This window comes from Diabrotica undecimpunctata, chromosome 1 (genome assembly GCF_040954645.1).
Source record: "Diabrotica undecimpunctata isolate CICGRU chromosome 1, icDiaUnde3, whole genome shotgun sequence".
Taxonomy (NCBI): domain Eukaryota; kingdom Metazoa; phylum Arthropoda; class Insecta; order Coleoptera; family Chrysomelidae; genus Diabrotica; species Diabrotica undecimpunctata.
In genome coordinates this window covers 16,934,858-16,959,304 of record NC_092803.1, presented here as the reverse complement: position 1 = coordinate 16,959,304, position 24,447 = coordinate 16,934,858, and the positions used below count along the sequence as shown (strand labels likewise).

Sequence of the window (24,447 nt, the reverse complement as noted above, 5' to 3'; positions counted from 1 at the left end):
AGGCTTTTAAGTAAAATATCTTAGAAATTTAGGATTAATAAACAAAACGTTTTGGTTTTGTATAAGATAAGAATTTCAAATTAATGTTTTATAGACAATGCCTTTTGCATTATTTTCCTCAAAGGTAATGGTACGAACCAGACGTTGTTTTTACAAATACGGATTTCCTTGTAAACACAAAAAAAATGTTATTCAGATTATCTTCTATAAATTTAGGGAAAAACCAAATGGATACAATACGCTTGATTTCTTAAAAATTAAAGTAGGGATTTTCGAAAAATGAACAGGAGGAATGAATATGTATGATTGGCTGTGGGAAACGAGGGAAGGAGAATAGATAGTCGATGATAAAATTGAACGAGAAAATTTCGAGCATTGTGTTTTTACCAGCCAGAACGAGCAGTTCAGTTTGTTACAGTCACTGTGTGTTAAAAGATAAGTACAAGTTGTGTTGTTTTGTGGGTAAATTATATAAGATTTATTATATAAGATTTGTATGGGACACCCAGTCGAGACGAAAAAACTTTTGGGCTAAAAGAGTGCCACTGTTATTTTAAAACGAGTCGACAAAAAAGAAAAAAGCAAAAAGAAAAAAAAAACCAAAATATATAAAGAATAAAAAACAAAAATTAAGATTCAATTCAATACAACACATGTTTTCCTTAGTCTACTTTTCCAGATTTATTGCTCAAAAATTTTGCCATCTAGCAAACGCACACAGCTCAACATTTGGTATCACGACAGAAATAAGCACCTCTTTTTGTTTTAAAACTTATATGCACAAGAAAATCTACACTTTACATCAGGAAAATTCAAATTTTCTCGGATTTCCTCACTTATTTTCACAAACTAAGGAAAATTCACATATTACTTAACAAATGTAGAGACGAGATTTTGCAGCGAAGTTATTAGATGAAAGTCTGTTTTACACGGATATTATTCACCTTACTTAGATAATGAAAACCATTGTTATATCACGTTCCATACTTGAAGAAACTTTAGAACTTAGTTTATAATACATTGATGTGTTTTTAGAAGGATCTACATCATAGATATATATATATATATATATATATATATATATATATATATATATATATATATATATATATTTATAAAGTTTTGTAATATTTTACGCATTGATTAATGTCTCTTAAAAATATATGTCTATAAAACAGAAAATAAATATGTAGGAATAGAAAGTGTTTTGTTTCAAAATTCATGTAAAAACCATTTTTAACGGGGGGATTATATATAGCGATTAACCGTATTGTCTTGTCTAATTGGAGAAGTTTGAGAAAATTAATTTGTGCAGATTCTATTGTTGGGTATTAAAAACAAGAAAAATATAAATTTGATTGATTTCCAAGGAACTGGGAATTTTGTTTGTTTGAAATACTAAAAGATCATTAGTTGAAAATAGAGATGGTAGGAATATTTGTACGTTTGATAGGATTTTGAAAGTGAAGTAAATGGCAGTCTGTTTCTGTTCGTGAAAAGAATAACATTTGAAGGAATAAAAGAGATTTGATGCCGGTAAATTTGAACGGTAGAAGAAAATTAAGTTGTGTGAATTAAAAAGTAATAGTGTTTTCAAAAGTGTTTGAAAAAGTTTTAGCAGAAGTGGTTAGCATGTATACTGATTAGTAGCAGTGCAGAAGTTAATGTTAACTGTATTTGTGAGTACTAATAAATTATCATTGTATCGAAAGAAGCTTAAGCTAGGAGAATTTAGTATCCAAAAGAGTTTGGTTAGGACCTGAGATCGAGATCCGTTTTTGGGGGCAGATATATAAGGAGGGATTTGAGCTAGCGAAGTGACAAGAGCGTATCCGGGTCAATTTTAGTTTAAAAGTTAATCGGTTTGTTAGAATTTGAGAACAATATTATAGAGATAAAAAGTTTTAAAGCGGAACAGTAAATAATTAAATTTAAAGAGAATAAAATAGAGTGAAAATGATCCCATCTCTTCGGACTTGCCTTCGTAACTAACCTTGTTCGTTCGAGTTTGGCAATTGCTCTAGTTTTTTACGCGTCATTAAAATGCGTTCTAGCCATTTTGGATGCATTTGGAAGTTTAATAGCTTTTCATTTTATTTTTCAATAAGCGCGAAATTCTTGACGAGCACTTTGGCATTTAGTACATCCATAACACACTGCGATTTTACTGTATTTCTCATCATACTGACTTTAAATCTGCGTGGGTCCTAGCCTCTCCAAGAATGTCTCTTCAGTCATCCCTATCCATTGCCTTCCTCCACCAAGCACGTATTCCCATATTTCTCATGTCTTCATCGATGTTATCAAGGAACCTTGTTCTGGATCTTCCTCTTCTTTTGGCCAATATGTCTATCAATGAGCGTTTTTCTAGCAGGGTTATTTTGTTTCATCTGGATTACATGCCATACCCACCTCAGACTTCCTATCTTAATATGTTCTACTATATCTGGTTCCTGGTATATTATATAAAGTTCAAAGTTGTATCGTCTTCCCCACACCCATTGTGATTCATCCCTCCATAGATTCGCCTTAGTATTTTTCTTTCGAAACATCGTAACATATTTTCATTACTTTTTATAAGAGTCCCGATCTCCGACCCATATTTTAGGACTGGGCAGACTGAGCAATTGTTTTGTACAGTTTTATTTTTGTATTTCTCGATATAATTGTGGATTTAAGAAGGAGATTGAGCCCAAAATAAAATCTGTTGACCGTGAAAATTCTACGGTTTATCTCTGCGGTACTATTTTTCAGTCTTAAGGAGCGCTCCCAGTTATATAAATTCGTTCACTGCTTCGATGACATCGTTTTTTATAACAAGTGGTTGTAGGATTTGTGGTTGCGTGCTTATTTTCATATACTTTGTTTTGTTAATGTTTGTTATTGAGCCCATTTTTGTAGGTGATTCTTTTAATGCTAGTAGGCTAGTAGTCGTAGGCTGCTTTGTAGTCTATAAATATGTGAGTATCAATGCCATATTTCAGTGTTTTTTCTAAAATTTGTTTCAAGGTTGCAATCTGACGAATTTACCACCGTTGAAACCAGCCTGGTATTTTCCTACTATCCGTTCTGCATATGGTGCCATACGGTGACATAATACTGTGGAAAATATTTTATATGGTGCATTTAGAAGCGTAATTCCTCTGTGGTTAGAGCATTCAAAGATATCTCCATTTTTGTGTATGGTGCAAATTATTCCAATATTCCAATCATTGGGGAGGGATTTTTGTTTCCATATTTCTTTTATAAGCTGCATTAATGTCATTATGGTATCGTGGCCACATTATTTAATGCATTACAATAAAAAAATATAGGTCTAAACTATTTAGTGACCGCAGCGGTATATTGAAAATCATTTATAATTTTATTTTAGAATTTTTGAAAATGATTTCAGTATTGAAAATCGAAACGTCAGAACAAATGTAAAATTCTTATAACAATCAATTGTGTTTTAACCCCATACAAAATAATATTATACTTCTTTTTATTTATTTTATTACTTTATTTCAAAATCTTTTTCTGCCTGACTTACCTACTTATAATTATTGCTTTCAAATAGTTTCATAATTAGTCTAAACTTCCATTATCTCTCAATTTTGCGTTGCCTTCAAACGTTTACATTATTGTTCTATTATGTTACTCTGAAATTTATTTATTTATTAGTACATGGATTTAGTAGTGGCCACTTGCATGTTACAAAAGCCGCAAGCGGGATAAAATACCTCTTTATCTTCCATTTTCCCTGATTTAATACCTTCCAAGTCGTTGATACAACTCTGTCACCAACGTCGGGGTTATTCATGCATAATTATAAGGGTGGGAGCTCTAGATTTTCATTAAATACCTGATGCTACCTACGTTTTCAAAGTTTATTAATAAACTCATATGAAATGTGAAATGTCCGAGAAAGCTTTAATATATATTAAACATAAAAGCTGCCAACTTCAGCAGAATTTGGATTATTTTCGTTCAAAACTTGTTTTGAATGTTTAAACGAATATTACATTTAAGGAATTGTCACTGAAATTTTTGTGGTTTTTCGAAGGAATAATGGATAAGACTAAATTTGTACTAAACAATATTTTTGTTTCTGGCACTCTATTAACACTAAAGATTGTAATTAAAGTTAATTAAAAAAAAGTAGAACAGTAGGCGGTACTGTCGACCAGCGCGAAACTTCATAAAATGTTTTCAGTATTTTTAAAATTTAAATAATATATATATACAAAGAGTAGGATTGGATGAGAAGGACATTCGGATCATCATGAATTTATACTGGAACCAGCGTGCTCAAGTCAAGGTCGAAGACCAGCTGACCGACCAAGTGAAGATCATGCGAGGAGTAAGGCAAGGATGTGTGCTATCGCCGACTCTTTTCAATATATACTCTGAGGAGATTTTTAATGAAGCCCTCACAAACCTAGACATGGGAATCCGAGTGAACGGTGAATACATCAATAATATCCGCTACGCCGATGACACTGTGTTACTAGCAACCAGCCTAAACGATCTGCAGGCCTTACTAGACCGAGTGCGAACTGTGAGCGTAACATACGGACTGAACCTCAATATTAAGAAAACTAAATTCATGGTTGTCAGCCGTACAAATTTAGATACCGGGGCACTAATGGCAGGTAGCGAAGAGATCCAGAGAGTCGACAGATTCACTTACCTCGAAACTACCCTCAACATACAATGGGACTACGCTCAAGAGATTAGATCCAGAATTGAAATGGCATGGTCTACATTTATTAAGTTGAGATCCTTGATGTGCTGCAGTGATCTCAGTTTGGGAACCAAGATGCGGATAGTGATGTGCTACGTTCTTCCAGTGTTACTATATGGAGTTGAAGCCTGGACACTGACACAAGCCACTGAAAAACGAATCGAAGCCTTCGATATGTGGATATACAGAAGGATATTAAAAATATCTTATGTGGACCATGTCACCAACGTTGAGGTCCTACAGCGCATGACAAAAGAAAACGAAGTGCTTAATTTAATTAAACAACGTAAGCTTGAGTACCTCGGCCACGTGATGCGGAACGAAGAAAAATATCGAATTCTTCAACGCGTTATACGACGCTGTCGTATCTCGTGGTTGAAAAATCTCCGACAATGGTTTGGGATGACCTCAACGGAGCTGTTTCGCAGAGCAGTCAACAAAATCATGATAGCCTTGATGATCGCCAACATCCGGACCGGATAAGGCACTGAAGAAGAAGAAATAATATATTTAAAAATAAATAAAGTAATTTAATTATTTATTTATTTTTTATATTTATAAAATTTAATTAATTAGTGTGTTTGCTACTAACGCCACCTGTTAACATATTACCAAAGCATACGTTATTTACTTATGACAAACCTGTCAACGTCAGAGAAAATATTAATAATAAAATATAAATAAATATCATTTGAGAGTAAAGGCTATAGCGGGATAAGATGGACAAAAGTGCCCCTGCACCGATCAGCACCGCGACTTGTGCTTTCAATAAAGCATATAAAAACATGACTTTATGCAAATTTTTAGCTTCCCAGAGCCCATAGAATCTCTTAAATCCAAAAAAGAAGCTTTTTTCGACTTTATTTTTTTCTGGACGCAATTTTGCATTAAAAATCTAAAAAAATTCATGAAGATGTATCTTTTGAATACAAAATAGCCTGATTTTTTCAAATTTTTATATTGAAAATTGAGCTCAGGAAAAATCATTGAAATTTTCAATAAATTCTTAGGTTATGTTAATAATTTTTGGTTAACTTTTAAATAGCAAGATTTTATGTATTTTTTTTCGTTCTTTTAAATGGCCAAGGCAGAATTTTCAATTTCTGAGCGGAAAAATAAAGCATCGAAAAATAAAAAAAAAACCGTTTTTTTACTCACTTATTTGCACATAACCTCAAAACTCAGTTGATAATTCAAAATTTTTGATAATTCATCATTGGTGCTACAGCCCTATAAAAGAGTCTCGACCTTCCCAAGTCTATTACGCCAGTCAGTTCTATCCATTGCCAACTGTTGCCAGTTTGCTGCGCCTATTTTTCTACCATCCTCATCTACACCATCCCCCCATCTGAGTTTTGACCTACCCCTACTTCTACTTCCCACAGGTTGTAACATAAGGATTCTTCTAGGAGGGTTGTTCTGCTGTGATCTTGCCAGATGTCCTGCCCATCTTAGTCTTCATATTTTTATAAGGGATACTACGTCTTTACCACCAAATATATGTTTATATCTGTGATATATCTCGTAGTTGTACCTCCTTCTATGAACACCATTTTCACAGATGCCCCTGAATATTCTTCTCAGGATCCTTCTTTCAAATATAAGCAGGAGGTTTTCATCTGCCTTAGAAATGGTTCATGTTGTATAAGGGTTTTGTATATGGTTATTTTTGTCTTTTGGCTTAAGTTTCTGCTTTTCATATGTCTACTCAGTCCAAAATAGCGTTTGTTTGCTAGGATTATTCTTCGCTTGATTTCTTCCGTCATTATGTTCTCCTCGGTGATCAGGGAGTTTAAGTATATGAATTTGTCTACCACTTCAAAGGTAGAGAAGTCATGCGTTTCAAATGCCTGTGATTGTTTGCCCTGTATTTCGACTTTGCAAACAACTTTACGCATTGTAGCCTTAACCAATCTTATCAGTTTATGGAGTTTATGGGGATGTGGAATTCATCCATGGCTTCGTATAATTTATTTCTTAGGACACTATCATCGGCCGATTTAAAATTTACGAAAAGATGGTATGTGTCGATATTGAATTCATTGGTTTTTTCCAGTATTTGCCTTAGTACAAAGATCTGGTCTGTTGTTGATCGACCAGGCCTAAAACCACTTTGATATTCGCCAAGAAACTCCTCTGAATATGCACTCAGGCGACCATATAAAATACTCGAAAATATTTTGTATGCTGTATTAAGGAGGGTTATTCCCCTATAGTCTCTACATTCCAATTGATCACCCTTCTTGTGTAGCGGGCAAACGATCCCAATACACCACTCTTCCGGAATTTGTTCCTCATTCCAGACCGAAATATATAGGAGAGTGCAAAGTAAGCGCTGTTTGCTTGCGTTATTCTCTACCGTATTTCTCCATATTCTGATACGTCGGCATATATTTCTACTCCCAGGTATGTAAACTTTCCAACCGTTTCAATGTCATTTTTATGTTTAATGTTTTGTGGGACCATATTTCTTCTCGTCTGTATCATTATTTTTGTTTTTTCTGTGTTAATTTCCATACCTAGCCTTTTTGTTTGCGTTTTTAACTCTGTATATGTTTCCTGTGCTCCTGTTGATGTTCTACTGATAATATTAATATCATCGGCATAAGCGTGCCAGTTGAACCGTTCGGTTGGTCAGTAGGTTTCCTCGTCCAGTTTGCATTTGCCTAACCGCATACTCTAATGCCACGTTAAACAAAGTTGGGGTCAGCCCATCTCCCTGCTTTAGTCCCTGCAAAATTTTGAAAAAGTCTGTCCAGTGGTTTTGTCTTCGTACACATGCCTGAGTTTCATCCATTCTGGCTTTAATTAGCTTGCAGTAATGACAATTCAGCCAATATATTGTAGAGTTTGTTCCTTTTGACCGAATCGTATACCTGTTTGAAGTCTACAAACCTATTATGAACATTAATATCATGTGCCCATGATTTACTCAAGATCTGTTTGACTGTAAATATTTGATCCAGTGTCGATCTTCCCCGTCGAAAGCCCGTCTGATACTCTCCAATAATATTTTCTGCTAATGGTTGGAGCCGTTGGTTTATAATATACGTGAGAAGTTTATATGCTTTACATAGTAGAGAAAGCAACTACGTTTATCAATGACTCGTGCATCATTTTATGTAAAAGTTACTTTAGTTATTTAAGAAATACCTTAACCAGAAAATATACAACTATATGAATATAAATGTAAACGAATTCATAAATTAAAATAAGTTTGAACTTAAATAAAAATTCGTATAAACGGTGTTACGACTTCCAGCAGAAAACAATGATGTATAGAAAAATGTTCACAAATAAAGAGTAATGTGAAATCGTCCAAATTAACTTTAAATAAAAGTTTAAATATAAAGGAGACCACGCTTTTATCCAGCAGTGTATATATATACTGCGTACAAAGAATGAAACGTATTTGATGAAATTAAACATCAGGAGGCAGGAAGCCCAATATTGACATAAAAAGAGCCATTATGTGTTTTAGACGCTAACATTGTTTTGTATCTCAAAGAAGGATAAATAAAGTAAAGCAATATTTCATTCCTTTGTCCGAGTCAAATAAATATCGCATGGAAAAAGTATCATAAGAAGTTTTTAAGCAGGGAACACGGTTCTTTCTTTCCAAAAGGACCAATTTTAGATTTATTGGTATGGATGAAGGGACAATAAAGAAATGTGTCGAATGTTTGAGGTTAAAGCTTTTTTTGGTCTTATTGCAGCCAATTCTTCTTCTTCTCGTAGCACCACAACTCGGGGTGGGTCTTGGCTAACTGCACAACTTACTTCCATCTCACTCGGTGGTCCATTGTTCTTAAATATGACCATATGTTATTTCTTCATCGCATTCGTGGGCGTTCTAAGGGCCTTCTCATCGTCAGGGCCTCCTCCTAGTTTAACTTGGCAAGGCTGTTATTAGGGTGCCTATGGACATGACCAATCCATCTTAGAAGTTAAGATTAAATTTATTTTGGACGACGTCGCTAGCGTTATATATCTGTTTAACCTCGGCATTTGTTCTCATTCGGTATGGGTTAATATTGGCCGATTGGCTCATTATATATCTTCTATTTATTTATAATACTTATTTTAAAATTCTAGAACCCTTCTAATCTTATATAGGTCTAGCAAATTAGTTTCTAAAAAATGTTTGCCGCTGCGATCTAAAGATTCTCAATCATGCAAGATAAAAGAGTAAACGATAGAACCTTTTGCCACGAAAGATATGTTTTATCAACAACTAAATAATAAAATAACGAAGATAGGGACTTCAAGACAACTACCATCTGAACGGAAAGAAAATTACCTCTTAATTATATTTATAAAATAAGCCTTCTTCGGAAAAATCCTCTAAAGATGTATAATAGATTCAAAATCATTCCCTAAGGTTGCCTTGAAACGTAAGTCTTGATATCTCAGTTATATAAGGCCTGCTACCTTAATGAATTTTGCAACATCAGCTTTCCCGAATCTTCTATACAACTCAAAGTTGCAACACCTGCACCATAAATCTTGCCCCTTTATTCCTCCGTATATTCTTCTTAAGATTTTGCGTTCGAAACATTAAAGCAGTTTTTGGATCTTCTGTGTTTAGAGACCACGTTTCTGTTCTATATGTTAGCACTGGTCTTATTTCATCTCTGTGTTCTTAAGCCATAGTAACACTTATTTTCAAAGCACTATTAGTCTTTTAATTTTTGTGCTGAAATAGATACTGGAAACAACCAACGATATCGATTCAATATCGATACCTACCACCTCTTCATATATTTTAAATTAGCCTATGATAGTGTGCTACGAAGTAAATTGTATAAAGCCATGGACTAATTTTAAATTTCTGATAAATTAATAAGCATGGTAAGTTGTTTGCAAAGTAAAAAAACACAGTAAAAAATCACAAGTATTTGAAACATTCACGAAAAACTCAGGGGAATTAATCACAAGCGTGATAGTTAAACACTGCAATGAAATGCAATATATTTGGCCGTTTTAGTAGCATAACATGCTTAAGTACGATAGCAGCGACCTCTAATGAAGCAACAAGAACTCAGAAGACTTCTCTTCGATAACGAATTAGAGCAATGGTGAACTGTAGAGATAGTCTAACATCATCCAATTACTTCCATTAAGCTTGGATTTGCGATTCACCTAATTCACTATCAAAGAGAAGTCTCCTGACTTATTGTTGCTTCAAATAGAAGTCGCTGCTAGCGTACTCATACACGTTACGTTACTATAACGGCCAAATAAATTGCATTTCATTTCAGTTTTCAATTACCACAAGTGTTCCTGATGAAAGTTGAACACCTCCAAACACGTGTAGAACAATGGTGGGGTATATATATATATATATATATATATATATATATATATACCCCACCTAATCTCCACACCATCCCCTGCTCCCAGTGGCAGTAGTGAAGTGAATATTGATCAGTGTAGTAGTGTCTTAGGGCTCGGGAGACTGAGACGTCGGAAGCCCTGGAGAAGACATCAAAGAGGATGTCGAAAGCTCGACGAAATGAAAATCAACGCGGTTCAACCCGGAAGACTGGTGAGTTTAATATTAATTTTTATAATAGTATTAATCTTAGCTCTAGGTTTATTATATATATATATATATATATATATATATATATATATAGGTATATATTACATATGTAAGAGCTCTTAATATGGAGCTATGTCATTTATTTTGCTCCAACCGCTTAAAAATTTTTAATACGATTTTAAAGATAGTCATTCCGCATACTTATTGATGGTAATACTAATTTTTGAATTTAAATATCAGCACGACTTTTGTAACGACCTGGGTGGTAAATTTTTATAAAAATGACCCTAACTTAAACCCCGTTAGGTATAGGATATAAATTTCATCCAAATCGGAACAAATCTAAAAAAGTTTTTATGGGTCAAAGGTCAAAATGGGTTCCCACCGTGTTTATATATATATATATATATATATATATATATATATATATATATATATATATATATATACATATCTGATTTCCCAGTATATGCCCCAAACATAGTTGTTTTTCTTCTAAGAACTTCCTCATTTCTCATTCTGAGAAACACTCTCATCTCGAATGGTTCTAATTTATTTATCAATAAAATATTTAACGTCCATATTTCGACGCCATGTAACCACAAGGCCCATATTTAAATTTTAATTATTTTGATGTGTATAGTAAGCGATGACCTGCTATCACGAAATATGTTTTATTTTAACAAATTAAGTCTGTAACAATATATGAATATGATTTATGTTTACTCCATTTATTTCTATTCACTCCTGCATTTCTTTCAAGGGCTACAAGAATACCATCGTTTTTAAATAAGATAGGTGAAAAGATACAACCTTGTCGCACTCCTTTTTTATTTTAAGTATTTTATGTAATTTTTTGTGAATACTTATATTATTCATTTATATATTTATATTTTTTCAATTTTATGACCTTAATTAGATAGTTGTAATGAAGTAGGAATACTCTGATAACATTGAGGGTTTCTACACTAAGTCTTAAAAAACTAATGTACGCAATTGATACCTAATGTGTCCTTTTATGTTACGAATTTGGCAGTAATGTGTGTTTTATGTGACACAATTAGCGCACTAGGGTATGTGCTATGTTACAACTTTCGAGGAAGGAGGGTTTATGAGGTATAGCATCCCTCTAATGGAATAGTTAATTACCATATTTCCCGTTCTTTCCTTTGCCATAGAACAAGAGGGTTATTTCTCGAATGTCATGCTTGAACAATTACCTAGTAAAGTGATTTTTGTGTTAAAAGCTGTGTTAGATAAAAAAATTAATAGCCATAGAATATTGTGTATTTAGTTAGGGTAAAAAAGTATTGGATTAGGAGATATTTAATCGTGTTAATGTATACGATCGAGAAGAACAATAAAAGTAAAGCGAATGACTAATAATTTATCCTTTAAAATAAAAATTAGGTTGTTATATTTTGAGAAACAAGTACCACATAATGTATGTTGCTTAAAAGCTAGTAGTATTTTTGGTACAATTAAGAACTGAACCAATTTTAAGGTTCTAACCTGGTTCTGCAACACCCCAAAACCGATTGACAGCTCCAGTAACTTAAAATTATCCCCAAAAGAGGAACTTCTGTGCAGGTATAGAAAATAACTTACCAAATCACACATATCTTCCTCGGCAAACCATGCACCCCTCAAAAACATTGTCATATCACCTCCACTCAACTGCACTATGCACTAACGTCCTGCAAACTGTTAACATAGGGTGGCCAACTAACGTTGCAAACCTCGAGACCTCACGGACACGACACAGGGCTGACACGACCGGAATCCGCTTATTTCGGGGGTGGCTACCACGGTAAATAGAAGAAGTGAAAATAAAAAAGCTTCATCTAGTTTATGTGCCGTACGCCCTCTTGGATACTGTCATATTGATCCGACCTCCTAGGATTGGCGCGGAATTCTCAAATGCTCCGAGCGATGGCGAGCGTCGCCGGAAGCGTACGAAAGGATTTCCTCTGTGACCCTGGCTAGAGGTGGGCAAGGTCTATACGAGAAGGGACCGTTATTTAGAGATACCTGAACTAAAGAACATTATTTATAGTAGCACTCGATAATGACCGTTTCTATATAAATAACTACTTGGATATAATACATCAATATATTTTCTTAACAAGGTTTAAATTACAAGGGATGCATGAAGTAAAAATAGTAATGTACAATTCAGGGCAAACACTCTTATAACAATAGAAGCAAATTAATTAATAATAATAACTCTCTCTGTCTCTCCCCCCCCCCCTTCTCTCTCTCTCCCTGTCTCTGCAGCTTCATAAAACTTCGTTGCTGCTTGTACGCTTTGCATCCATTTACTTTGATTTATTAAATCTGTTTTCCATTCTTGTTTTCGCACTGTATTAAATTATTTATCTTTCCATCTGAGTCTAGCCTTACTTAAGGGTCTTTTGCTTACAGGATTATTTTAAAGCATAAAGAGCTTTTTGTACATATTCTGCCCACCAAAGTCTCTGGGTTTTATCTTCTTAATTAGGTTTTGGTGGTTGGAAATGATTTTTATTTCTTCATTTGTATCTTATCAGCTGTATGTATTAATATTTTATGTTCTAAAGGCCTTAATAGTAGTACGCTGTATTTCATGATGGTTCAAGTTTATGAGTTAAATATTATGACTGGTAGATAAAGATACTGGAATTATTTTACACATTCAAATTTTATGTAGTCTTTTGCCCTATTCGTTCTCTATCAGCTTGATCGATGTGAATCTATTTTTTCTTCATTGATATTTAGTCCTACAGTTTTGCTTCCTTCTTCATGTTCATAAACCACTTCTTTTGTTTTCGTGGTACTTCTTTTTAAGTACTTAACATTATATTGAACAGTTGTGTATACCATAAGTAATAGAGATCGTTTAGGTGGCACATTTCCCTAGTACGACCTTTCTTTTTCTTACGGTACCTATCCGGTCCATATGGCGATTGGCGATTAACGTAGCTATCCTTATTTTGCAGGCAGCTATTCATAATAGTTCGGTTGTAGTGATTTTAAACTATTTTCTCAGGTTCTGGAGACAATTCATTCTCCTTATTCCTCTTTTTTCATAATTTTGCCCTGAACAACGAGTTGTAGCAAGCTACATCTCTGCTTAATTCTCATAATATGGCTCAGATATTCGAATTTTCCCACTAAAGCTATGCAGAAGGTGGGGCAAAAGTAATCACCCTATTGGAAAACGCTATATCTTTTGCAAATGGCGCCAAAAGTCAATTCGATTTTGATATTTATGAAGTAAACAAATGCAGATACAAATCGGCAAGACAGGAATGAATCGGTTTACTAGACATGAATGCGGAATGTTCCATTTTTCCATTTTTTTGTGGAACAATTCGTTTGTTGTGTTGGCGCAGCGTGAATTTCGTCGCAGATTTCCTGGTTGTCCGATACCAACTGGCTTTTGGCTAGTAGCCTTAAAGAAACTGGGACAACACGAGATGCTTCCAAAACTTGTCGGCCCCGGAGCTGACATTCTGCTGATAATATTGCTGCTGTTGTCCAAGATATCGAAGAGGAATGCGGAACATTGACAAGACGACGTTCCATGCAATTGGGAATTTGCCAGCGGTCCTTACACAGAATTTTGGTCAAAGATTTGAAGATGTGCAAACAGTGAAGCAGGCCAAACGCGTCTGACTTACGCTCGAGCAATCATAAATCTCAATGAAGAGGAGGACAATTTTTTATCAAAACTTATCATGAGTGATGAGACTTATTTCCATCTTAGCGGTTACATGAATAAACAAAATTATCGTTTATGAGACACCAAACGTGTATCACACACGAAGAGTTATAACAATAGCTCAAAGTTACTGCGAGATGTGTTGTGTACGCTGGAGAAGTCATTGGACCATTTTTCTTTGAGAACGACGACTGTGGATGGCACACGCTACAGAGCCATGATTAACGAAAGTTTTCTTCCTGAATTTGATGAATTGGGACTGAAAAACATGTGGTTCTAACAAGACGATACAACGACGCACACTGCTCGAGAACCGATATTCTGAAGGCAGCTTTTCCGGGTAGCTTAATCTCCGGTTTTGGTGATTTGCACTGGCCGTCTAGATCACCCGATTTAACCGTTCCAGACTTTTTTTATTTTATTTTTTTTAGTTTTTTGAAATCGCGGGTTTACGTCAATAAGCCACAGCCTCTTGAAGACCTTAAGGAGAATATTCACCACCAATGTGAGAACTTGTCGCCTGAAGTTCTGGCAAGAGTGATTAAAAATGTCATGAAACGGGCCCGTATCAACGCTGGCGGCGAAAGAAAATCGGGTAAATATTTTTGTCTCACCCGTTAAAGCCTTAACATTATTCACCCAGTCCATACTTCTGACTGCTAACTGATGTATGCAACGTAAGATGTATCTATCAAACGTATTTATTTTAAAACAATTATGTACATAGTTACTTTTATTGCAGTTAAGATTAACAATTGATCAGACCTGAAAAATTGCAGAAGATTTCACAAAACTTGAGTAAACTTAAAACTTAAGTAAGTACATTTTTTGAGATGCCTGTTTAATTCCATTAATGCAATTTCAATTAATAGGAAGACTATTTTGGAGACTGGATTATCATCATGGAATGGTAATCGGGTGAATGGAAATGAAAATATTTTAAAATTTATGATTGATTTACCCCCTTCATCTTTTACTATACAAACTCTAGACGCACATCCTATTTTAGGTAAGTACCTAGGTATAGATATTGTTTTTATCAAACCTTACATTGTGCTCTTCAAATATATTTTAGGTAGAAATATCCGTAAAATATCACTTTGGTGCTAAGACGTAAATCATGGCTTCTGAACATAGATTTCATCTTTATTTTTCGATTATTTATATGCGATGGAGTGGTCCCATTGGCTGTTTATGTTTGTACCAAGGTGTATGTAGCTATAGACCCTGTCAAATGGCTGTTGGGTAACCTCAAGCTGTGTATTTGATATTTAACTCTTATTAACTACCAGTTATTTTGTATTCATTGTGCTACGACCCAGTTCATACTTTTGACTACTAGATGATATGCGTGACAGTATTCTTAGCCTCACATATGCAACACATTCAACATTTTAAAATTCAATTATTTGAAAGAGTTTAATTTTATATAAAGAAACTCTTCTTAATATTCTATTTCCACCATGACCTGTTCTAACCTAATAATTTAATTGTAACTGTTATCTTTAGTCTCTGTCTCAACATCTCTACTGACCAATGAGTTTTCCCTCATGTACTGTTTGGTGGCGTACTACTGGTATTTTTAGACGACATTTCCACCGTGTATGACTACTTTTGCCCGGTGTGGATTTAAGCCTTTGAAGGAAATTGGATTTATAAAATATAGATTGTATATTAATGAAGTGTTTTCACTAAAGTTAGCGCACTGGTCGTGTATTCGGGCTGGAAGGGCCTAATACAATAATCTTTTTGAAATGCAGGATTGAAAAATTGATGAGGTGTGGTGTACTATACGTATATAAACTTGTTACAGTCGCTAACGAAGTGGATAACATGGAAAGATGAATGAAAATTCATTAGTTTCTTGTTGACCTGCAAAGTGTGTTGGAATCTTTATCTAAAAGATTATCTTTTAAGATTATAGTTATTTAATTACAAATCATCATTAATTAACCTTCTGTTATGTACAATACTAGACATAGGTTTCTTTAAATGTAGGTATCTGTTTGTTTCAATTGTAAGTAACCCCTGTCCAATTTTTCTAATACATATAAAATCCCCTGGACAACGAAGTGAGAGATCAAGTACAAAAAGCAAATAGACTGGCAGGATGTCTTAATAACACTATATGGCGAAACAGACACATTAAAACTGAGATGAAGTCAAGAATTTATAAAGCCAATGTAAGACCAGTAAGACATATGAATCAGAAATATGATCCGATACAGCCACAACTCAAAGATGGAAACGGCAGAGATGAGAGTACTGAGAAGAATTACAGAAAATACGCTGAGAGATCGAACGAGGAGTGAAGACATTAGAAGAATATGTAACGTAAAATGTATAAACTAACGGACACTAAACAGAAAAAAGAGTGGAATCACCACATAAGCAAAATAGGAATGACAATCTTCCATATAGAGGTATCAATTCACCAAAGGACAAGCAGAATTGCTTATAAAGAGGAAGAAAAAAGTATATAATCATTTCATAATTTAGTGTTTTGTCTATCGCGATTCCTTATAGGGTTTTAAGTTTGGAACAGCAGCCAAATCATTTTAAGTTGTTTTTGAAGCTAAAGCTTTATTTGTGTTTTTTCTGATCTATTTAATGAATCTCATCTATCAGCTGAATTTCTTGTTTCCTTCACCAACGGTAGAGACTCTGGGTAGTATAGAAAAATGTGAGCGATGTGGGGTTGCGGGTAATTCCCCTGCAAGGTTTTTCCAACTATCGTGCTCTGACGTCTCTGGCGTTTAAAGGTCAGTTCTCTCCAGACATTAAATTTCAAGATTTCGAGGCCATAACGCTGAAAAGACTTTCTCCAAATACATCGAATAGTCTGATTGGAGTGTGCAGCGGCTATTCTCTAGGTTAGGAGCGGCTTGCAATAAATGCGGCATGGTCAACGTGCCGTCTAAAGGCCAATTACTCCAAGACATCCAATGTCTAGTAAATATTTTTAGACCACAATACTGAAAAGACTTTCTTCAAATACTCCTCCATCCTCTTTTTATATTTCCGGTTTTGTATCCAAAAGATCTAGCAGAAAGAACATAAGGCAACAAAGCTAAATGAAGTATACAAATTATGGTATTATAGTAGAGTACCTTGGCAGGTTCTATAGTAGACAAACAACTAGTGTTAGGAGAGGCGTATAAAAGAGTAATAAATATCTTATGAGAGTTAACGGCTTAGCGCGTTTCTTAGAGACAGCCTCTTGAAGAAATAGGTATAATACTTACTAGAACAAACACAGAGTATCTAAGATGTTTAAAAATGGAGGTATTATTACAAATACGATGGTAACTTTGGAGGGTAAAATTATTTTAGAAGAGATAGGTATGTAAAAGTGATTATTATTACATTAGTACAAGGTAGGGCCAAAGTGATTACCCGACGTTCTTTAGCTGTAATTTTTTTAATGAAAAACTTTTTTGTGTTATGGCATTTTCCATCAATTTTGCCAGAGCTTTAGGCGATAGGTTATTACAGTTTTGGCAAATAAGGGATTCAAAAGTCTGAGGCTTGTTGATGTAAACCCGCGAATTTAAAAAACCCCATAGAAAGAAGTCTGGAATAATTAAAGCGGGTGATCTGGATGGCTAGTGCATTCTCCAGTGAGAATTCCAAATCCATCCAATTGAGAAAACAAAGTTCGGTAATCATGGATCTCTAGAACGTGCTGGCCACAGTCGTCGCTTGGCTAGTGGCGTTCTGAATGAAACATCACCCGATGACGCCTCCAGCGTAACAGCACACCACACAGTACTTTGAGAGGGTGTAATGGGTCTTCATGAGTGATACACGGATTTTTGGTGCCCTAGAAACGTTAATTTTGTTTATTCACTTAATTTCTAAGATGAAACTAAGCCTCATTTTTAGGATTTAGAATGGCTCAGGCATTTGACAGTCAACAGCTAACAGCTAATACACTGTTTGCACTATGTAAGGCAACCTCTTCAAAATTCTAAGTAGGGACCACCGGTTGATGCCCGATTACTTGGCACGTCGTCTTGTTCATGTTCTTCCGGGCTCCTCTTCGACATCTTGGGCAACAGCAGCAATATTCTCAGCAGAACGGCTGCACCGGGTACGGCCAGCTCAAGTCTAGTTCATAAAAGCTAAAATAAAGATCGTAACATCGTTAGGAATGGATCGACAAGGACAGGATATTCGAAAAGTTGATTTAAAGTTAAGGTAAGCGTTTTAAGGTAAGCTGTACTACTAACAAATCATTGCATAAATGACAATACCTAGTATGCATGGATTAGATATGATTTGATAGAGACAAGTGACTTTGGCAAGGTAAGTTTGAAGGAAGTGAAGTGTGCATGAAACCATCGTCATGTCTGACTGTTGTGTCAGAATAACTAAATTAACAATAATTTAGTTTAGCATTTTCGTGAATATTTTAAAAAATTTAACGTGGTTTTCTTTCAAAATTCTAATCTTCTTCTTCTGGTTCATTATAAGTTGTAACTCTTTATTTATGGTGTATACTACTGTTCGATTCGTAATATGTTATGTCCATGTGGTATTCTGAGCATTCTGCGATAAAGCTACATTTCAAAAGCTTCTAGCCGTCTCATGGTTTTTAATTTAAAGTCCAGGCTTCAATTCCATACAGAAAGACTGACCAAACGTTACATTTAATAACTCTAATTTGGATGTCTGTGCTTAGTTTTTGATTATAGATAATTTGCTTCCATTTATTCTACATATTCCTAGCCTGTACTATTCGTGGTTTTATTTATATATTTGGATCCCACTTTATGATTTATGAGCTTGTAATTAATCTTATTTAGGTCAATGTGACCATTTTCATCGGTTTTACTAATCATCACTACTTTACTTTTTTCAAGATTTATTGTCAGTCAACTTAATCTAGTATATTTTGTAAGTCTTTCTTTTTTTCTGCTATCGGAACGATATCGTCTGAATTTCTAATGTTGTTAATATATTTACAGTTTATTTTTATAGCAATTTTGCCGTCCAGTGCTTTTTTGAATATGTAAGCTAAAAAGCAATGGTGACACGACACAGCCTTGTAGGACACCTCTTTGTATATGAACGCTTTTACTAGTGTGGTTGGAATATTTAAAGGTTGCTTCTTGGTTTCAATAAAGGTTTTGAATTATGCGGAAATCTTTTGTGTCTAGCTTCATTTTCTGTAGTTCATATAACAATTTTCCATGCTGGACTCTACCAAAAGCCCTCTGGTAGTCGATGAAACAGAGATATACTTTTTCTGATGATCGAGGCATGTTGTGAATGAGTGTTTGAGTAGCAATATTGAGTCGCAAACAACGCCTCTGTTGTTCCCAAGGTCTTTTTAAATCCGAATTGAGAGTCACTTATGTCTTTTTCGCATTTTTTATAAATTCAATTCTGTGTGATCTTTTAAAGAATATTTTTAGTAGGTGACTAATTAAACTTAATCTTAAGCTTGAGACTCAATTCGTCTCATTTGTAGGAACTGAATTTCTTTGATATACACACATGTCCAAAAGTTTGGAATGCGTACAAATAATATATCTACGCCTATGGTGTTATAACTGTTGTTGATATTCATTCTAGAGCGTTTTTAAATGAAAATGATAAAAAAATTGAATCGTTTTTGTATGATTTTGGTCACATTCAACTGATTAGCGTATTTACACATTATTTCAGTCTTTGTTTAAATTTGAATTGAGCCTTTAAAAATGCCTAGAAACGTGATATCTCATTTTGACAGATCTAGAGTAATTGCTTTGTTACAACAGGGCTTTAGTCAAAGTTATATCACGAATATTGTTGATGTTACTCAGAGTGCTGTATCGAAAATTAAAAAAAAAATTACAAAGATACAAATGACGTCAAGGATCGTCCCAGAAGTGATAAAAGTCGATGTACAACAGCAGCATAAGACTGTCAAATAACATTGATAACTCGTAGAAATCGTCTGGAATCTACAAGTGGTATATCCAGAGAAATTTCTAGGAGTAAATATGCCGTGAATATTTCACGGCAAAGAATAACACGCAGACTAAATGCGGTAAATGAGTATCGTAGAAGACCGCTACGTGTTCCTAAACTAACCTACCAACACAAAATAGTAAAATCCACAAGGAAAATAATTCCTGCAGCTGGCTGTATACCACGTATAACAAAAGAGGTTAGTCTTTGTATGTGGGTATATTTTATTTATTTATTTTTTTTTTATTTAATGTTGCCCTTTTAAGGGTTTTTATAAAATAAAATATACCCACATACAAAGACTAACCTCTTTTCTTTTACAAAATAGTAAGGTTGCAATGGGCTAGAGAAATGGTGCATAATGGTCCTAACTGGAATATCGTGGTGTTCTCTGATAAGTCAAAAATTGGCTTGGTATCTGATTCGCGAAGAACACTGGTTTGGAGGGCCCCAGGACGAAAAGCCCCACTAGAAACAGCTAAACCGCGTGTGAAGGTGGCAGTATTATGATTTGGGGTGGTATTATGAGTGGTACACAGACGCCACTGCTGGTTCTGTAGAGAAGAGTCACTGGTGCTGTGTACATCGAGGAAGTTTTAAATCCTGTCCTACGTCTATTCCGAGGGGCGGTAGGTGATGAATTTGTGTTTATGCATGACAACGCACCTCCTCATCGAACAGCAGCAGTACAAAATTCTCTGGAAGAAGAAGGAATATCTACATTACAGTGGCCCTCGAATTCTCCTGACATGAACGTTATTGAATATGCTTGGGACATTCTCAAAACATGCATCAAGAAGCGGAACAATCCCCTTATTACACTTTCAGAACTAAAAGATGCTGCTCGTGAAGAATGGGAAAGAATTCCGCAAGGACAGTTCGACCAGTTAATCGGCAGCATGCTAAACCGCCTACAGGCATGCACATAAGCCAATGGAGGAAATACTAATATTATAAGTTTTATTAAAAATTATTTTTTTTCTACACTAATTTATTTTTAAATGTAAGTTGTACATTGTAAGTTTTTCACTCCAAGAGAATAAATAATTTTTTTGCATATCGTTTATCTGGTTTTGAGATTTATTTAGTATTGTTGAGAATTGAAACAAAATGATGTTTAACTATTCAGAAGAGTTGATATATAAAAATCAATAAAAAGATGAAATATTCCAATATTCCAAACTTTTGGACATATGTGTAGTTATGAATTCTGAGTTGTCATTCCTTTAGTATTACGCAACTTTCATATATATTTTTAAAAAGATGTGTTAGTAGTTTTATGTTATTATATTATCTATTAGTTTTATTACATCTATTTATATTTCATCTGGTCCACAAAATTGTAATAGATTAATTAAAATATATATCCATGGACCGCCAATGAATTCTATCGATTCGTTTTGCCAACATTTGATATAAATCAGAATAATCTCGACATTGATTATGGCCAAAAATTAATTTGATGGTTGATACATATTTCGGATGTATACAGGTATCTGGTTTCCCGTTTTTATTATCGCCACTTTTTAAACCTGACTTTTATTTGATATCGAAGCTTTTACCGCAGTGTATGTATACAAAATACTTTCTACGTGTTTGTGTTATAGTATACCTGACTGGTTTGGATTCTGTGAACAGTAATTTATTTATATCGGTTTTTACAATTTTTAACATTGCCTCACCAATTTTGAATGTAAATGTATTGACAATTTTAAATGTATTATTTAAAAGATTATTTCTAGGAGATTTATTGGACGTTTTAGAAGCCTTCATCGTTGGGTGTTGTTACTTTCATAACGATATTCAGCTAGTAGTAATTATGGCCAAAATATTTTGGGTATAGCTCATACAGCTCCAGGATGACATTAACCAACAAATGGCATAACCATAAAAACGTATTTCCGATTCGTTTGTCATCATCAGTACGGTGCAGCAAAGTTAGTGGATAAATTTCTGTAAGAAATGTATCCAAGTGTTTCTACGCCACTGGTAGCAATTAACTTACACTTCTTAAATTATACCTAAGTAAATTCTCCAGCAAATTCTCATAAAAGCCAAAAATCTATTCAAAAGATATTTTTACCCATAGATTAACTTTCTCCGACCAATTCCAAAAATTTCCCTGTTAGACAAGAATTCAAAAGGCTGGTTTTACCTATTTCTGTATAGAAATATCGAAGTTGTCCCCCGACCCCCACAAATCCCTTGCAAAAGTCAGGTATTGAAAATCTGAATTTTAGTCAGTATAACATTGTAACCCAGCTTAGCTGGTCGATCTCGCATATTAGTGTTTAGTTTCGTATTCGATTAAATTCGACGCATTTCTGGTTTAAGAGTTTAGACTCTCGCGTACAGTATCAAATTGTATCCCAGCTGAGCTGGTCGCTTCTTGTTTTAGAGTTTTATCTCTCGCATTTTAGTTATCGTTACATAGCTTATAGTTAAAAGCTAAACGCTGATTATTAATCAAGTATATTCATATAGAAGAAAACGTCCTTAGTTGAAGTGATAATTATTAGTAACATTTTAATCTGTATCAGTGGTAGTGTCGTGAACCAGTGTATGGACAGTGATCGGCGGTTTCAATAAAAGAACTTGCGCCAAAACTTTGGCTAGATATTAACTTATAGTAACATTCAATTATTAAACTACGTATTGTTTAAACTGATTGTGTTCTTATTTCCCACGCCAGTGGGTGGTCCTTCAAGTTGGAAGTAATTACAAGACTTAGTACGCTCTAAATGGTAGCAAGATCGCCATCCTAATTTGTTGAACAAATGTCCGTTTAATTCTACCAGATAGAATAGGCAATATAAACTTAGGAAAGGATCACTATAGGAACAATGCAACCAATTTGTGACAATCAAAAGATTCTGGGATCTCAGGCAACAACTTACACATTTACGGAGGAGTTACAGGTATCTGCAAAAAGGAACATCAATCACGTTTAGAACGTTAAAAAAACGTTTGTTAATTTTATTTATTTTAGTTAAATATAACAACTTTTATTTTTGTATTTTAAGGAGATTGGATCACTTTATCAAAGAATGTTTACTCTTCAAGATGCAATATTGGAATCTTCTGGGGAAGTTGATAAAATAAATAATTTGATAGAAGCAATAGGGAAGACTTCCGCGATTGGGTCTCAAGATATTTTAGATACAGACTTGCAACAATTTGCTGCAATACTTGCCGAAGGTTTGGTTTTTTCTGTTCTTTAACTTTTAAAAATTGATTTGATCATGAGTGCGAAATGGCCACAAATAGAAAGAACGCAGAATATAAAAAAAAAAAACATCGACGCTGGTTATACACGGAGAAAAAAAAAAGATTATAGACCTCTTAGAAGAGAGGAAAAACGTATCCATCAACGAAGAAGAGGAAATACGAACAGAACACTCTCAAAGAGATAAATGAGACATTATTTATTTAGTAAAAATGAAATGAGGAAATTCTACAAATCCTTAAATAATAGCCGTCGAGAATTTAAATCACGATTAAAAATTTGAAGACACTAACGGTGAAATTCTACATGATAAAAACTCAGTTTTGAACACATGGGCACAACATTTCAGCAAACATCTAAATATAAACGATATTGAAGGAGGTTACAACATAGAAAATTAACAAAATCTACAGCGTCAATTACACAGTAAAGACCCAACAAGAGAAGAATTTTCAAATGCGATCCTAAAACTCAAAGACAATAAAGCCCCAGGAATCGATGAAATCTGTTCGGAAATGTATAAAAAAGGTGATGATCAACTTTTTGCAGCAATCCATAAACTAATAGTATTTATATGGCAAAATGAATTGGTACCAGAAGAGTGGCTAAAGGGAATAATATGTCCGTTGCATAAAAATGGTGATCAACTAGAGTGTAAGAACTATAGAGGCATTACTCTGTTAGTATCTGCGTATAAAATCTTCGGCAATGTATTGTTTGAAAGACTTAAACATTTTACAAAGGATATTGTTGGTCAATATAAATGCGAAGTTACTGCTGAAGAGTCAACTACACATCAAATTCAAGCACATTGGCAGATTCTAGAAAAGTCACTTGAATAGAACATAGATACACATCATCTCTTCGTCGACGTCAAAGCAGCATATGACAGTGTGAAAAAAACTGCATTATATAATGCAATGATAGACTTTGGGATCCCACCTAAGTTAGTTATGTTGACCCAACTAATAATGCAAAACGTAAGCTAATGCGTTAGAATTGAAGGAGAAAACTCTACGTTCTTTGGCATTAATAATGGTCTAAGACAGGGGGACGCGCTGGCGTGTCTCCTCTTTAATATTGCCTTTGAAAAGGCAATCAGACAATTAAATATTAGAATTAATGGAACCATTTTTAATAGATCGACGCAAATTCTCGCATTCGCTGACGATATAGTTATAGTGGGCAGAAGTATGAGAGACATGATGCAGTGTTTTACAAGGCTTGCAGACGCGGTAAGTGAATTAGCACTTGTGGTAAACGAGGAAAAAAAACCAAATATATGTTGG

At 34.4% G+C, this 24,447-nt stretch overlaps 1 protein-coding gene across 7 annotated transcripts in view; it reads right to left on the bottom strand.

The window, feature by feature from the left end:
* The window catches only part of tutl (immunoglobulin superfamily member turtle), a 500,395-nt gene that overhangs the window by 169,242 nt on the left and 306,706 nt on the right, over positions 1-24,447 (bottom strand). Inside the window, exon 1 of one of the 7 annotated variants that reach the window (XM_072537574.1) lies at positions 11,880-12,134. The exons of the other annotated variants lie outside the window; for them this stretch is intronic. The gene's annotated coding sequence lies outside the window, so the exon portion shown is untranslated. Of the gene's footprint in view, positions 1-11,879; positions 12,135-24,447 lie in introns of those variants that run through there. 7 annotated transcript variants of the gene reach the window in all.